The sequence below is a fragment of the Myodes glareolus genome, chromosome 2 (assembly GCF_982192425.1).
Source record: "Myodes glareolus chromosome 2, mMyoGla1.1, whole genome shotgun sequence".
NCBI classification, from domain to species: Eukaryota; Metazoa; Chordata; class Mammalia; order Rodentia; family Cricetidae; genus Myodes; species Myodes glareolus.
Genome location: NC_142027.1, coordinates 76,646,155 through 76,663,372, shown reverse-complemented (window position 1 = coordinate 76,663,372; position 17,218 = coordinate 76,646,155).

The following is a 17,218-nucleotide window of genomic DNA, read 5'->3' as shown; positions in this document are numbered from 1 at the left end:
TTTTGCTCATAGATGTTGAAAAGTAGTTGCTGGCCAGCTCTCTAGTTGGAAAAATATAGCCCCACTCCACTACCTCAAGAACTAATTTGCGTTTTAACGAGGTGCTCTCTTTGTCCAGTCTATCCTGTACTTGGGCTTTAGCTCTTCAAAGGCCCCTCAAATATTTTTCTTTCCTTTCTGCTAATTCTAAGGGAAAGTGTCAACTTACTTTCTGGAGGCACAAGACCTGGGGTTCTGAAACAAAACTGTCCCTCTTTGATGTTGGCAGCTACCTTGTGAACTGATCCATGGAGCTCCCGGCGCCCAAGGCTCAGGAGTGCTGTGGGTTTCCCAGCTGGCAAATGACCAATGCTTACCATTCCTCCTGTGCAACCACCCATGTGTGTATCTACAAGCATGTGTGTGTGTGTGTGTGTGTGTGTGTGTGTGTGTGTGTGTGTGAATGGGTGGGTGTGTTCACGCATGTGTTAACATAATGTTTGGCTCATTCCTCAGGCAGGCTGTAGCAATAACAGTAAGAATGCCTTTCATATAGTAAATGGGTAAACAAGCGAACGCATGACCAACGATTCACCTGGTTCAGTACCCTAGCATCCCTCCTCTTCTTGCAGCTGAGGCCACCTGAATGCAGACCGAATATTTTGTCACTTCTCAGGCTAAACAAGACTTCTTTGAACAGAATATCAGAGGCTATGGTCTAGGCCCCCAAACAATGCAGCATTTTTATGCATCTGATTTTTGCTCCCAGGAAAATGCTGAGCACAGATTTGAATTTCTGTCTGGTTCTTCTCCTGTATGTATTTCTGTTGGCAGATCTGGAACAATTTCTACTCATTTTGAGGCTCCTGCTGATGGGATTTACTCTTATAAAACTGGGTATCGCCTACTTTAGGACCCCACTTCTTGATCCCCCCCCCTTGACGCTCTGATGCCACCAGAGTCCAGATGTGATGTTCTCCCATCACTAGGGAGTGCCTGCCTTTCCCTGGTCCTTGCTGATCCCCACAAGATCCCCTTACCACATCTGTTGCAAGATTTTCCCCGTCCACTAGCAGCTAGGGCTGCCCCTAGGTTACAGCGATTGGCCTCCCTGATCTGTAGCTCCACTGTTTTCTGGATTAGCCTTCCTTCTACTTGTAGAAAAGTCTTTTGATTTCCAAAGTGAGAATAGCAATAAACTTCAACAGGAGACTTTCAAAGAAGAAAATAAACAGAAAATGATCATAAACTTTAGTTAAAACCAGGGCAAATAGAGAGACAGAAAATTCTCACGGACAGGAAAATTCAGTTCAATTAAGATAATAGCTGTTTTTTTTTTTTTTAATTTTGGTTTGTTTCGAAACAGGGTCATGACCTCTATCTCCTGATAGCCTGGAGTTCACTAAGAAGCCTAGGCTGACCTCAAACACAATATTCCTAACTCTACCTCCAGGGTTCTGGGGTTATATGTGTAAGCCACCACTAGGCTAAAATGCAATCCTTATAAGTTTTCATATAATTATATGTAATTAAGAATGTTTTAACAAAAAAAGGCATATTTTTTTTTTATTAATGAAGAAGGTGGTTCTAAGGTCTATGTGTAAAAACAAGGGCGTTAGGATAACCGAGACAAAACATAAAGAGTAAGATTGGAGGAGCCACCTTTGCGACTTCATAGTGTTCTGCAAGGTACTCAGACAGTGCTGTGTTAGAAAATAGATGAGCACAGGGGTCACTGAAAAGGAGCACACAGCCCAGACATAGACGTACATGCGTATAACCAAAAATTTAAAAATTAAAAAATCTGTGTTGTAAGAACCGGATTTCTCCATACAAATGCATGAACCACTTTGCATCACATCCCGTGAACACTAACTCAGAATGGTCTGTCGTGCAGAGGCGTTTGATACTGGAGAGAAAACACAATGTGTAGAAGACTGAAATGTTCATCCAAACTAAATAAACTAAATTCATTTCTCTATGAATCCTTCTGTTCAGAGAAAAAAAGCAAGGTAAAGAATGGGGACCATTGATAACCATGTCTAAGAAGGCATTTCTGTCTCTACATAAATAACGCACAGAACTTAAGGGTAAATAATTCTTCCAATTTTTTTAAAAAAAATGCACCTATGCTATGAATAAGTGTTTCATCTTTGAGGATGCATGGACGGAAAGTGAGTATATAAGATGCTCAACATTGGGAAATGAAAGCAAAAAACACCGCGCTTGCTGCATTCCTCTCTGAGTGAATCACTAATATGAAAGCATTTCTAAAAGCTAACAATAGCAAGTGCTAAGAAGTGTCCAATATAGCCTTCACTAAAAGGGCACAGTCTGACGGGTTCGCACAAAATGAAAATCCCCTTGCCACAGGACTAGCAAAGTATGTGCTGATATAAAAACCTACATCCAGGTATGATAGGAGTTATGATCATAGTGCCCTTGAGAGAAAACACCTTGAATCTCCTTAAAGAGAAGAATAAACAGATAACCGAGGGCTAGGGACAAAGCTCGGCAGCATTGCATGAGCCCATTTCCATAACCCTCTGGAAAGGGGAAATAGAGCCGCAGAGAACTCCATAAGTGCAAGGCAGGATCAGACGGTCACGTGACTCTAACAGGTAGCACAAGGTGGATTTGACGTGATGACCATCCATTCTGACTGCTGTGGTGTTCACACAAACCTTCATCTTACTAAAACTCAGAAAACTGGACTCCACCCTATATCAATTTAAGAATAAAACTTAAGAAGTCACCATACTCCAGGTATGTTTTTCCTATCTAGCCTGGTATTGATAAAATTGTATTGCACAACATGGAACCCATTCTAATTTTACAATACGGATTTTTAATACAATTAAATCTGTGTCTGCATATCAAGCTTCAGGGTTGGCTCATGCTACACTGAATTGATATGAAACATGTATCAAGCATTGAATGTGATAGGGCATTCCTATCCAGCCTTATATTGATAGACTCACTCTGTATTACACAACGTGGAATCCATTCTAATATTGCAGTGCTTCCTCTCAATGTAATCTGTGTCTGCATATCAAGTTTAAGGGTTGACTCATGCTACTCTGAATCGATATAAAATGTATCAAGTGTTGAATATGGCTGGGCATTAGGGTTGATTATGACTTTTAGTATTAGGAATAATGTAATAATCATTCGTATAGGGAAATATATACATAAATCTTTAAACTTCAAAGATGTTTAACAGTGGCCTTGCTGGTCCAGAGGTTTTCCTTCAGTTTTCTTCCTTTTTTTTCCCTTGCCAGCGTCTCTGTGTCTGTCTGAATTGGTTTCAAGAATGACAGCAATAGACTGTGTTGTAGGATTAAAATATATGTATATGCAAATTGCTAAATATTCATAGACCTGCTTTTGCAAGGGCAGGGTATTTTTTAAAGTCTTGATATATCAAGACTTGATATCAAGATATCCTTTAGAAAAAAAATGGTGTTGAATTCCATTTCCAGAAGACAGGGAGCACCCAGCTCCCCAAAGCCTCCTTGCCCAGTTGTTGCTATTACATGATGCAATTCGAGTTACAGTTTCTTTGAAATCCTTCCCCATCAAAGCATGATGTTTTGATGTTTATCTTTGAGAAACAAAGTAACTCTCAGGGCCTTATAAATGACAAGACACAGGATGGGCTGCAAAGTTATATTTACTTGCTGGTTAAAACAAACAGATACCCTAGCGTTTTCTTGGGTACTGGGTTTTCCCACTTAGAGCTAAACTCTTTTGAGTTATTGGTTTTTGAAGCAATAATCATGAAGGCAACACTGGAGGAGTGATCCCCAATTATTTCAAATCAACCCCACAAAAAAGTCATACCAAAGCATTTGTTTAGACTTTTATATTTCATATGTGATAACTCTTTAATCTAGACCATAAAGAATAATAAAGGTTGACTTCTTTTATAGTTTAGGATAGAAAATAAGTATGAGTAGACGTTCTAGAATTTTCTTCCCACTCTCCAAAAGATAGTGTTTTACATCACATCAATGGAGATGCACTGCAGACTGCTGTCCCGAGGGAGGGTCCCTTCTGTGCTGAACAGGACCGGATAACACAGCTTTCAAGAACTCAAAGAAACCTAGGAAAAGGGGAAAGAGAGCATCTATACTGGAGGTGGGAGAGCAAAGGGGGTGACTTAGTCTAGGGACAAGAAGACCCTGGACAAGATCATGGTGAATAAAAAGAAAGTTGAATTCTGTGCCCTAGGGAGCCTCTCTCCTGCCCCCCAGATCTTTCCAGGTGCAACAGCGTCACAGGATGTCGGGGCTGAGAGGCCAACTGGGGGACACCTGCCATGTGTGACTGTTGGTGGGTTTTGCTTTTGTCTTTTTTTTTCTTGTTTGTTTCATGTGTATTGTTCCCTCCTGCCTTTGGGACATCATGACACACATTTCTGCTTCAGCAAGTACGTTACCACAGCAAAGGACAAGACACTCCTCTAGTAGGAAAGGCTGAACTTCATTAACTCAACCCTGGAGCAGTTGGGGAATACAAAAATATCACCCAAATATATATATTTTTTTCGAGACAGGGTTTCGCTGTCAGTTTGGAACCTGTCCTGGACCTAGCTCTTGTAGACCAGGCTGGCCTCGAACTCACAGAGATCCATCTGCCTCTGCCTTTCGAGTGCTGGGATTAAAGGTGTGTGCAACACCACCCGGCCTATTCAAATATTATCAATCAACCCTGCAATATTTCTAATAATGATGGTGTCTCATAATGCTGTTATTGGTGTGTATGTATGTGTCTCTCTGTGTGCTGATACTGTTGCTATTATTGCTGTTGTTTTGAGACAGGGTCTCACTATGTAACACTTCACGGCCTGGAGTGCCCCATGTAAAGCCTTAAACTCACAGAGATTCACTTGCCTCTGCTCACTGACTACTAAGGGGAGAGACCCCACACCAGTGATCTGTTACTTTATATATATGAATTCCACTTTCCAGAGAATGGCAACTGTTCTCCCAGGACTTTTTACCTTTCCCTGACTCTAAGGTACCCAATAATGTCTGGTTTTGGGTTTTGGTTTTGTTTCTTTTCACTGTAGGATTTCCTTTTACTAAAGAAGTTGACCTTGCCCCTACCCATTTTAGGGGAATTGCTCAAGTCCCAGGTCAGCGAGGGCTACAGACGCAAATCTAACCCCATAAAACGTCCAAGGGGGGAGGTGCTTCTGGATGCTTTTGCAATTATTTTGTGCAGACAAATAGAAGTGCTTTGGAAAACTTGAACACCGTATCTATATAAAGGTTATCACTGCGACAATGTACATTGATGTTGTTCATGAATATATTGAATATATATATATATTATATACACAATCCAAATTACTTATCTTTTTTAAAATATGAGGGTTTTCCTACATTATATACCATAGGCTGGCTTTAAACTCAATCCTTCTTCAGTCTCTCTGGTGTTCACATAGGTCACCATCCTATCTCAATGCATTATACATGGATGGAATTATCAAGGAACCAACTTCATTACTAAAAAGGGAGCTGGAGAGCTGGCTCAACGCCGAAGAATGTTTGCTTCATGCATTTGAAGAGGACTGGAATCTCATGCTAATAATAATGGTACTCAAGTTGTGTGGCTCACAGCTTCTTGGAACTCAGGCTGCAGAGAATGCAGCAGCACCTTCCGGTGTCCACAAGCATCTATATTCATGTCCAAAGGACACTCTTTCTGCTCCCTCTTCTGCAGGTTCCCTGAGCCCTGAGGGGGGGATCTAACGGAGACATAGTTATTGGGGTTCAGTATTCCAAGGGCTCTCACTCTGCATACTGTCTGGCCGTGAGCTCCTGTGTCTTTTCCCATTAGTTGCCAAAGAAAACTTCTTCGATGATGGCTGAGCAAGGCACTGATCATATTTGGCTTTCTGGTTCTGGGTTACCTCACTTGGGATGACTCTTTCTTGTTTTTTTTTCCATTTTCCATCTGATAGAAGACTAACATCCAAAATATATAAAGAACTCAAAACACTAGATATCAAGAAAACAAAGAACCCACTAAAAAAAACCTGGGGTTCAAGATCTAAACATAATTCTCAAAAGAGAAAACTCAAATGAGAAACACTTAAAGAAATGTTCAACTTCTTAAGTCATCAAGGGAATGCGAATCAAAACTACTTTGAGATTTCATCTTACACCTGTCAAGAGGGCTAAGATCAATAACACGAATGACAGCTCATGCTGGCAAGAACGTGGAGTAAAGGGGAACACTCCTTCATTGCTGGTGGGACTGCAAATTTGTACAGCCACTATGGATATCAGTGCGGCAGGAAGATGGAAATAGATCAACCTCACGATCCAGCTATACCACTCTTGGGCATGCACCCAAATGATGCTTCAGACAACCACAGGGAAATTTCCTCAATCGTGTCCATTGATGCTCTATTCATAACAGCCAGAAATTGGAAATGACCTGTGTCCTTCAACAGAAGAATGGATAAAGAAAATATGGCACATTTACACAACAGACTATTACGCATCCAGTAACGTCTTTTAAAAACAGAGAGGGAAAAAACACACAAGTCTAAATGAGCAGGACTCCTCAAACATTCTTAAAATATGGCTTGAACCATGCCACCACCCTAATTAACAGTAGCATTTTCCCTGCATACACAAATGTCAAATATTCCATGTGACATTCATGGCACTGCATATTCTTACCTCCACCTTGACCCTTGCAAACTCCCACAAAAGACACCAAAGCACATGTTCCTTGGTGCACATGAGTATCAGTCCTGACAGCAGCCCAGGCAGCTAAGAATCTTAGTGCTGAGACCCACTTTGCTGAACATTTATTTCCCCTCCGTCTCTCTGTCTCTCTCGGTTCTCAGTTTTTCTGTATCAGCCAAGGAATTCAACCATCTGTGTCCAGTCTTTCTGTATCTCATCCTAATGAAGAGGCGGGACAATCAACTGTCTTACAAACAGAGATATTTCTTACCACATATAGGAAACAGCTCAATATTTTTTTCTGAGTGCCAGTATTTATATCAAGCTGGAAGAGCAGGTTGGGGAGGATTAAAAAGCTTCATAGTGTTGCTATGACTTTTTAGATGTGAAAAGCCTGCGGAATTCTCAAATAAATATATTGAGAAAACAACCCAGGCTCCTGTCAAGGTGACTGGTAGCTCTCCACAAACGGATGGCAAGGCTCTGTTACTGAAGACAACAGCTATACATCCCATTGAACAGGGAGAGGCGGAGTTGGTGTGTAAATAGAGCCTTCACCCCTAGTAAAGGGGTGAAGTAGTAAACTAGTGTTCATGCTACAAGAAGATACAATGAACACTACCAAAGAAGACAGGTAAATATCAACCCTGCTACAAAAACATTTCCATTCACAATGGTGACCTGCTTGCAAGATAAACTGGTGCAATAGTGGCCCAAAGCTTGAAGGAGTAACCTACCAATATCTGATTTGGCATAAGATTTGGACCCATATCTGATGTTGCTTGAATGGTCAAAATCTGAGACTAGATAGGCCAGAGACCTAGGGGACAACCAAATACTACTGGTCTGCTAAAGGAGCATAGCAATAAAAAGACATTCTGTTCCATTCATAGATTAGTGTCTTGCTCAGCTACCTTCAAAGAGGCTTCCTCCTACAGCATATGGGGATACATGCAGAGACCCACAGCCAGACAATATGCAGAGACTGAGAGACTTTGGATGACTCAGTCCTAAAGGGGATATCTTCAGCAAATCCCTCCCCTCAGGGCTCAAAGAAGAGAAGGTGGAAAGAGTGTAAGAGACAGAGGGCACGGAGGGCATGGAGGACACCAAGGAACCAAGGCCTTCTAGACACAACAGGGCTGGCACACAAAGGAATTGACAGAGTCTGTGGCAGCACGCACAGGGTTTACAGAGGTCTGCACAGATCTAAGATGGGTCTTAGAATTGAAAGAAGTGGACACATGTCCCATCCCAAACTGAAAAGCTATTGCCAAGTGATATACATTTGCAAATGAAAAATTAACTTTCTCCAAGGTAGAAACAAACCCTTCTTAAGGGTATGCCTCATGCCCAGCTGTAGATGCCCAACACAAAGTGAACTCGACAGCATCTTTGGAGGTTCTTTGTCTCATAATGTTAACTCAGGTCATTTCTTGTTTTGTTTTTGCTTTTGCTTTTTGTTTGTTTTTTAACCTTACAGGTCCTTTTGTGTGTATATTATTGCTTTATGTTTTGTGTTTTTATGGGATTCCTATGTGTGCGAGTGTGTGTGTGAGTGTGTATGTGAGTGTGTGTGTGCGTGCGTGTGTGTGAGTGTGTGTGCGAGTGTGTGTGTGCGAGTGTGTGTGTGCGAGTGTGTGTGTGAGTGTGTGTGTGCCTCTGTGCCTATATGTGCTTCTTGCACTTTTCCTTTTGTTGTTTTTCTTGTTTGGTTGTTTTGTCCTATTCTGATTTGCTTGGTTTTGTTTTATCTTATTACGTGACATTTTATTAGTGTTCCTGAGATGCCTGTTTGTTTTCTGACAAGAGACAGAAAGGGTGTGACTTCAGAATGGAGGGGAGACGGGAACAACTAGGAGGAGCAGGGGAGGGGAAATTATAAACAGAATATATTGTATGGAAAAAATCTATTTTAAATAAACGAAAGAGTATGTTCAGGAAGTAACCGGACACAACTGAACGGATATAAGAAAGCTAACAACCCAACACTCATCATCATACAAGTAGCAATAAAATTTGAGATGCTATGGCATTCATTAGGCTGAATATAATATGAGATATGCCTAAAGACAGAATTTTTTTTCAAATCCTTACTTTATTTTTTATTTTTTTCTCTTTATATTTTATGTGCCTTGGTGTTTTGCCTGCATGTATATCTGTGTGAGGGTGTTAAATTCTCTGGAACTGGAGTTACAGACAGCTGTGAGCTGCCATGTGGGTGCTGGGAACCCGGGTCCTCTGGAAGAGCAGCCAGTGCTCTTAACCTCTGAGCCATCTCTCCAGCCCCAAGACAGAATTTTTTATTGATTTTATTGGACTGTACATTTTTTTCTGCTCCCCTCTCTGCCTCTTACCTCGCCTTCAACCCTCTCCCATGGTCCCCATGCTCCCAGTTTACTCGGAAGATCTTGAAAGACAGAATCTTAAGGGTCACCGGTATTCAACAGTATGGAAAAGAAGTATCCTCAAAGGAGACCAAGATGCTGTCATCAAAAAGATAGAAAGACAACTAGAGATTTGAAAGTTTCAAAGAGGAAGGAAGTGGTAAACTGTAGAATGCTATAGAAAGCCAAGAAAGAAAGGGCTAAAGTATGCATTAACTTTGGCAGTTGGAAAGCCCTTCATATATCAACAAAAGCATTTCCATATGGTTAAATGATGAATTGATATCATGCTAAAAAAAGAGGACAACTTTCTCCAAAACTTAAACAATTATAGAAGAGAAAATGTTGCATGACCTAAAAGGTACATTGTCTTACCGGTGTCGCAAAACAAACTTCATCCTATTTATTCATTAAAGGAAAGAAATTAATCAACAATGTATACTAACAATACATAAACAGGATTCTGTATATCACAGCCGGCCAAGTGAGATTCATCCCAGAGGTGCAAGGTCAATATAACATGTGAAAATGGTAGTAATAGAATAAAAGAGAATGATAATTTCAATATTCACAAAAAATTGGTAATGTTCAATGTTATTTCACAATAAATTAAAATAAAATGCTCAATAAGCTAGAAATTGAGAGAACTCTTTGAGCATCCATGAAAATGCAGAGCTATTATGTCCTTCAAAATGATATAATGCTGAATGAGTTCTTAAGATAAAGAATCAAAGGATGATGCCCATTTGCCACTTCTACTGAGTGTGCTAGAATTCTTAGGACAATTTAGCAAGAAACATAAAGCAAATTTAGACTGAAAAAGAAGAAGTAAAAGTATTTCTACACATAGATGGCATGATCTTATATATAGGGAAACCTAATCACAGACACACAGTCATATGCACATACACGCGCGCGTGCACACATATATGCTCACAGGAGAACTAATAACAATCATAGCCAATTTGCAGAATAACACCTCGTTATACTTCCATGCACTGAACATAAAATTCCAGCAATTAAAACTAATTATTTTGTTTATAAGAACATCAAGAAGAATAAAATACTTAAGGAATAAATTTAACAAACTACATAAAATATTTGTACAAAGGAAACCACAAGTTATAATTATAGAAAAAGCTAAGAAATGGATTTATCACATGTTCATGGATCGAAAGACTAATTAACAAGCCGGAGGAATGACACATCATTTAAGAATACTTGGTGTTCTTATAGGGGACCTGGGTTAAATTCCCACCACCCTGATGGTCGCTCCCAATCATCCCTAACTCTAATTCCAAGACGCACCGAATGTCCTTTTCTCCAAGGGCTCTGTATACACATGCAAACCAAACACTCATACACATAAAAGGAAATGAATAAATCTAAAATTAACAGGAAAGACTAAATATTAAAATAGGAACCCTCCCTAAACTATAGATTTAGTTTGAACCATTTTCAAGGCTCATTTAGCTTCTTCACAGAAACTGGCAGTTGCTCCCAAAGCTCAGATGGAAATGTGAAGGAGCCAGGTAAGTGAAGGCTACAGAAAACAAACAAACCTGGAGGATGGGAACATCCTAACCTCAAGGTCAATCAAAAGCCACCGTACACAAGATAGAATGCACTAGCATATATAGATTTGCAGGTCAATGAAGCAATCCTGATAACCCAGAAAACAAAACAAAACAAAAACCTTTGTCAGGTGACTTTTCACAACAACAACATAATAGGGAAAAATAACCTTTTCAAGAATTGATGACAGTATATCCACACGAAACGGTGGTTTGGGCCCTCTAATCTAGTCCATATATAAAACTGTAACTCAAAAATGGATTACAGACCTAAACATAAGAACAAAACATATAAACTCCTAGAAGGAAAAGTAAGGAGAAAATAAATCTTTATCCTTTGGATTCAGACCTTCTTTCAAGATAGGCAACAAAATTACAAGTAAATTGAACTTTATCAAACTGTAAAAGCATGTGTGCTATTAGAAACACAAGAAAATAAAAATGAAAAGAAAGTAAATACAAAAAGTATGGAAGCTAAAAACAAAAACAAAACAAAAAAAACAGAAAACCTATATAGTAGAATGATGTATTTTTCAAAGTATTAATCTGGTAAGGCACTAATACACCAAGAAAATATTTTTAAAAGTACAACTCAATAATAGACAAGCCAGACTATAAGTTGACAAAACATGGGAACAGATATTCTCCAAAGAGGACACATAATAGAACGCCACATGAAGAGAGGTTTGCAATTAGGGATCATCAAGAAAATGGCATGTCATTTCCATTGAATGGGGTTAATATATAAAAAAAATAGTAATACACACATTGCTGAAGGTGGAGAGGTATAGCTGGGCCCTAACATCTTACTCGAAGGGGAGGTAAGAAGATTTGATGTCAACGGACACAGACACTGAGAGTCTGGCAAAAGGAATACAGCATACTCATTCATTTAACAATGGGGGGAACTTATATACCCTCCCAGCACCCAGGCATTCTAATCTGTTGACATCACATGGTCACCCTTCATTGGCTAGGCATGATTAGGATCTCTGATGGTGCCTGCTGCTGGGCCTTCAGATAATATTGTGTGTGTGGCCCTCATTGCCTAGGCACAATCAGGACCTCTGATAGCACCAGGCAGACTCCTGGTTGACTCTTCTTGGCCTAATAGGCCTTATCATCCTACATACCCACCCTTTATTATTTATTACATAGATGCTCAGTGGGAGCCAGAGTTTTTTGCTCGGGCCTTGTTGACCCCGCCTCAAGAGGGCTCAGCAACTGGACTGTGTCTGTCTTAGGTTGACCTGTTGGATAAGTTCTTACCCATCACTGACTACCAGTCCTCAAAGAGCATTCATTCCAGGAGAGCTGCCAGGATGGGAGGACTAGGCAGTAATCTTTTGAATTACAGATAACCCGTCAAACATAACCTCCTGTGAAGAACTGTGAGAAGGACGCCTAAGGGTCATAACACCTGAAGAGCCGTATTATTTGCTGTCCGCGGCTGTTGAATCTGCTGCAGGAGACATTTAAAGAGAATTAACAATACCACCACACCAATTAATGCATATGTGAGCATCCAGGAGGGATCATACAGCCTTTTTACATTATGCCAAACTTTTTCAAAAAAAATGAATTGTCAAAAGTCATAACTTCTGTCCTTAATAAATCAATTTGTTTGGGGGAGCAATGAAATCAAGCAAGGGGAGGATAAGCTTTACCCATCCTGGGTTATTCCCTCATTGGTTGAAGCAGGCTGATCCAAGGCTGGGCACACAGCTCTTACTGGGACCCATTTTGGCATCATGGCGGTCTGAGGAAAAACACAAAAATACTCTCTCCCACAGGTTAACGGGGGACTAGTGGCCACCACTGGAAGGAGAAAGAATCTCTCCATCTCACCAGGGGCAGGAGTGTGCTCCTTGGCAGAGATGCCCAGTGCTTGTAAGCTGGGTTGAGCCTCTTGACATCAAAACTGAGAAAGTTCATATGGAAAAAGATCTTTGTTAATGTCAAATGAGGATCTCTCCGAGCATCTGGTGAGATAGTCCTGGCCAACAGCTCCTTAAGAGCTCTGTTGGTCCTTTCCACAGTGTCTTTTCCCTGCAGATTGCAAGAGATGCCAGTGGTATAGGAAATCTTCCAGGACCCCAGAAGGGTTATTGAATTGTTGAATTGCATAGGCTGAACCATTATCAGTCTTAAGTGCCCAAGGTACCCCCATAACTACCATGGCTAACTTGAGGGCCTTGATAGCATTGTTGGCTTTCTCCCCAGGAAAGGTGAGGCATGAACAAAGGAGGAACAGGTATCTGTTATCACATGCACATATTTAAGATTGTAAAAGAGTTATAGTGCATACATGCTGGATGAAGTTGGAGCTGAGGAGCTAGATGGCAAGGGGTATTATTTTCACTTTTAGGAATGGCCATAAAAAATGGACTTAAATAAGGGAGAAGCATAAGCTGGACCAGAGATAGCAAGGGAGGAAGAGTTAGCAGGTGTGCTCAGTATCCTGAACAGCATGCTGGGCTTTGGGGTAGGCAAGGGAGCCATGGAGGCTGGGGTTATGACAGGGTGCTCAGCCTGAGGGACTCCAGGGGACTTGGTGTCAGTGAATGGTGTTGCAGATGCAGCAGGAATCAGCCCCAGGAAGGCAGTTGTAGATTTGGAGTCTGAGGAGGTGCTGGCCAACGGCCCTGTCAGCAATTACAACATCACCAGCCAACACCACACCTCTCCAGATTTCTACTGGATTAGTCACTTTGCTGATCTTCTCAAAACCCTCCTTGGTAACAGAATGTGCCAGAACAGTAGCAGTGGTAGTGCCATCCCCAGCCTCTTCAATTGTGCTATTGGCAACATCTTGAACAAGTGTAGCTCCAACCATCTTGTATTTATCCTTCAAATCAATTGACTTTGCAACAGTGACCCCCATCTTTTGTTACTTTGGGACTTCCCCAACTCTGTTCAATGATCACTGTTCTTCCCGTGGGTCCCATTGGTGGGCTGGGCTTGCCCAGGTAGCTGCCCATGAGTAGGAGCTCAGCAGGGTCCAGGCCTCCAAGAGGTCTGTGGGGTTCACAGAGGCTGCTGGCGACAGCTGACTTGGCCTGGGACAGCGAAGCAGTGAACGTGGGCCAAAGGTGGCCACACCAGTAGCACATGAATAATGACAGGCCTCACGGACTGGCGGGGGAGGAGAAGAGGAGCGGTTTCACAAGGGCCATGCCCACCTCCATGACCAACCAGGCCAGCTTGACCACTTTGAGCTCAAGGCTGAGTGCCCCAGCGTCCGCAGGTTCTCTGCTGCAGCAAGGCCAGCCCAGACCACCCGTACACCCAATGGGGGCTACTGCTGCCACGCAACCCCACCAGCCACTTCAAGGGTACTGCAGCAGAAGTGTATCTTCTGCGCTGGCAACGGAGCTGACTGGGAAGCAGCATACGCAGCCTTAACTGTGGCTGCACTCTCCGCAGCAGGCCTCTCAAGTCTGAACTGTCTCCTCTTCATCTGATATAGAGAGATCAGACATGGAAGGGTGGAGGTAACAGAGAGGTTACCCATTTTTGTAGAGAGAGACAATAGTCAACAGGGGTGAAAAATTGTGTAACAGAAAAAAAAAGGTGCCTTCCTAATCGGACGGGCAGACAAACCTGACAGACAACACAAAAGAAGGAAAGGATGAAGATCCTAACACTTACCTGCCAAAGAAACTGAGACCTCACAACATCAAGGGGTCTTCTCACTGAAAATACACTGTATTGGGGGCACTGTCCAGCACCGCGGTCAAAGAAAGGGAGACAACTAGAACTTGCTTCCGGCAAAATCCCCAAATTACAGCTCCAACAAAAAAAGAGGACTCTAACCAGGCAAACTCAAAACCTACGCTAAAAGTCCCTGTTCCAGATCCAGATGTAGCTGGGTCCTAACGGCTTCCTCGGGAGAGAGGGTAAGAAGGCATGACGTCAACGTTCACAGACACTGAGAATCCTGTGTAAGGGATGCAGTGGACTCATTTATTTAAGAATGTGGAAAAACTTATATACTTGCTGTGGAACTCCTCTCTGTATGCTGTGCATATGCTTTACTACCATTGATTTATAAAGAAGCTGCTTCAGCCTATGGCAGTGCAGAATAGAGCCAGGCAAGAACAGAGATTAGAGAGAGTAGGCAGAGTCAAGGAGATACCATGTAGCTGCTGAAGGAAAGAGACACGCCAGAACCCTACTGGTAGGCCACAACCTCGTGGCGATACACAGGTTAACAGTAATGGATTGATTTCAGATGTAAGAGTTAGTTAAAAGGAAGCATGAGTTAATAGGCGAAACAGTGTTATAATTAATATAGTTTCTGTGTGATTATTCGGGTCTGGGTGGTTGGGAAATGAATGAGCAGTCTCCGTGTACATATACCCTGCCAGCATCCAAGCATTCCCATCTGTTGACAGCTCATAGTTGCCCCTCATTGACTAGGCATGAACAGGACCTCTGACAGCACCAGGTAGACTCCAGGCTCGCTCCTCTCAGCCTAACAGACTTTAAATTCCTCCAGGGTGGAATTGGAAACTGAATGACTTCCTGGTTGTAATACAGTACAGTTAATTTGGGCAACGTTTGCCAGTGGAGTGTTGGCTGCAAAGTCATATTTCTGCTAGCTAGCTTGTGTTCTCTGTGACAAGGATATGTGAGAAGAGATTTGACACAAACTGGCATTTGCTTTTTATTTTGTAGGAAAGATTCCTCCTGGTTCATAGTTTCAGAGGTTTTGATCCATAACATGCCTGGGGTGAGAATGAACCACCATGGAGTAGGCGATGGGAGAAGAAAATTTCTGATCTCGTGGTGGACAGGGAGAAGAGGGGTATCACTCAAAGCCATACCCCACAATCACTCCCTCCAATACCGTAACCCCACCTTCCGTAGTTTCTACAACCTCCTAATAACGCCATCAAGTTAGTTAACAGTGAGTGGGTCAACCCATCGATTAGATCACAGCCCTCATCATTCAGCTGCTTCTAGATGTGGGGGGCCATCACAACACTTTATGTCCCAGTAATTTTATTTCTAGGTATACGTCCATGATAAATAGGCAAATTAAATGTGGTGGACTATTATTCATACTTTAAAGCGTTAATATATGCTACAAGGTGGTTAACATCGCATTTAGTAAAAGGAGGCAGATGCAAAAGACAATTTTTTAAAATATGAGTTTTTTATATGAAATGCTCAGAATGGGAAAATTCAAGACACAAAAAGCAGGTAAGTGGTTTCCTGGGGCTGGGTAGCACAGATAAGAAGACAGAAGGAGGACAGGACTTTCTAATGTGTTGGAGTTGGGGTCTTTTGTTTTGATGGCAATATTCTAGAATTAGATCTAGATGACCTATATGGCATGTTTAGGAAACATTAGAGTACACCTGGTGGGGTGAGCTCTATGACATCAGTGATATCTGCACAGGGATGCTATGAGAAAGAAGGCAAGCGCTACGATACAGGGACGATAAGAAAGCCTAAGGCTGTGGTAGCTATTCTTCGCAGATCACTTGCACAAGGTCCTGGATCTAATCTCTAATCCTGCACAAAACAAGAAGAAGCCAAGAAAGAGAACAAAAGAAAGAGAGAGCAAAAGGCTAACCAGCCATACCATAGGCAGTCGTGGCTTCAGATGCTCCTGGGGATGACAAGCGGAACAGAAACGCCCTCAATCTGGGAGAAACAGGGGGATAGATTGCCTTGAAGAGATTTGACTAAATAGCTTTGACCTTCTCAAAAGTTTACGTGGTAGGAAGCAGTGGGTTGGGAGTTTGGTGGGGAACCTGAGAGGGAGATGATTAAGTAAATGTAGCCCCCTGAAAATGGAAGAGTGGTGGCCTAAGAAAAGATCGCAGGAAGCTGCCATTTGCTAAGACTTTCTATGTGGCACCTGGCGCTCAGACGTGTTGTACTGTTTTTCTGGCACCCAGGGTCATCTCCGCTAGGACTTCAGTATGCAGACAAGCGTGGTGGTGATGGGAGTCTCGAGGCTGGGTGTGGCTGTTTTCAACACCACTGGCCACAGTGCCGCAAGGTCAAGCACCAAATGTTTGTGGTTCCAAAGATTCTTGCTCCCACTGGGGCTGTCGGTTAGCCTGTTGTACCCTGTGTCATGGAGAGCCTGAAGTTTGGGATCTATAGGTTCATCCCCTTCAAAAGCTCCAGCAGTTCATAGATGAGGTGGATGCTGGGGAGGGCTGGCTCATAGCTCTGGTTCTGGGTCTGGGTGGTGGCTGGGTTGGTTGGTCCGTTTGCTGCCACTTCCCTAGGAGAGCTCTCCAGCACTGTCTAGGTGACCTTATTCAGTACAACCTACAGCAAGGAGGCGGGCAAATTCTCCTGTTCTCGGGTCCTCAGATCTGGGTCACTCATATTGCCAGGGCCAGCTCTATTGTTTTGCCCAGGCAAGGTGCAGGGCCCTCTCTCCTGCTGTCAGGGACATAACTGGGTTGGGGGGGGGGGGTCACAGTTTGTGGGATCAGCTCTCCTTCTCTAACACCCTCAGGAATGGCTCACCTGCAATGCTGACAACAGGGTCATTTCTAGTGTGCTCCCCAGATGGGGTGCAGGGTGTGCTATAGCTGGGCTG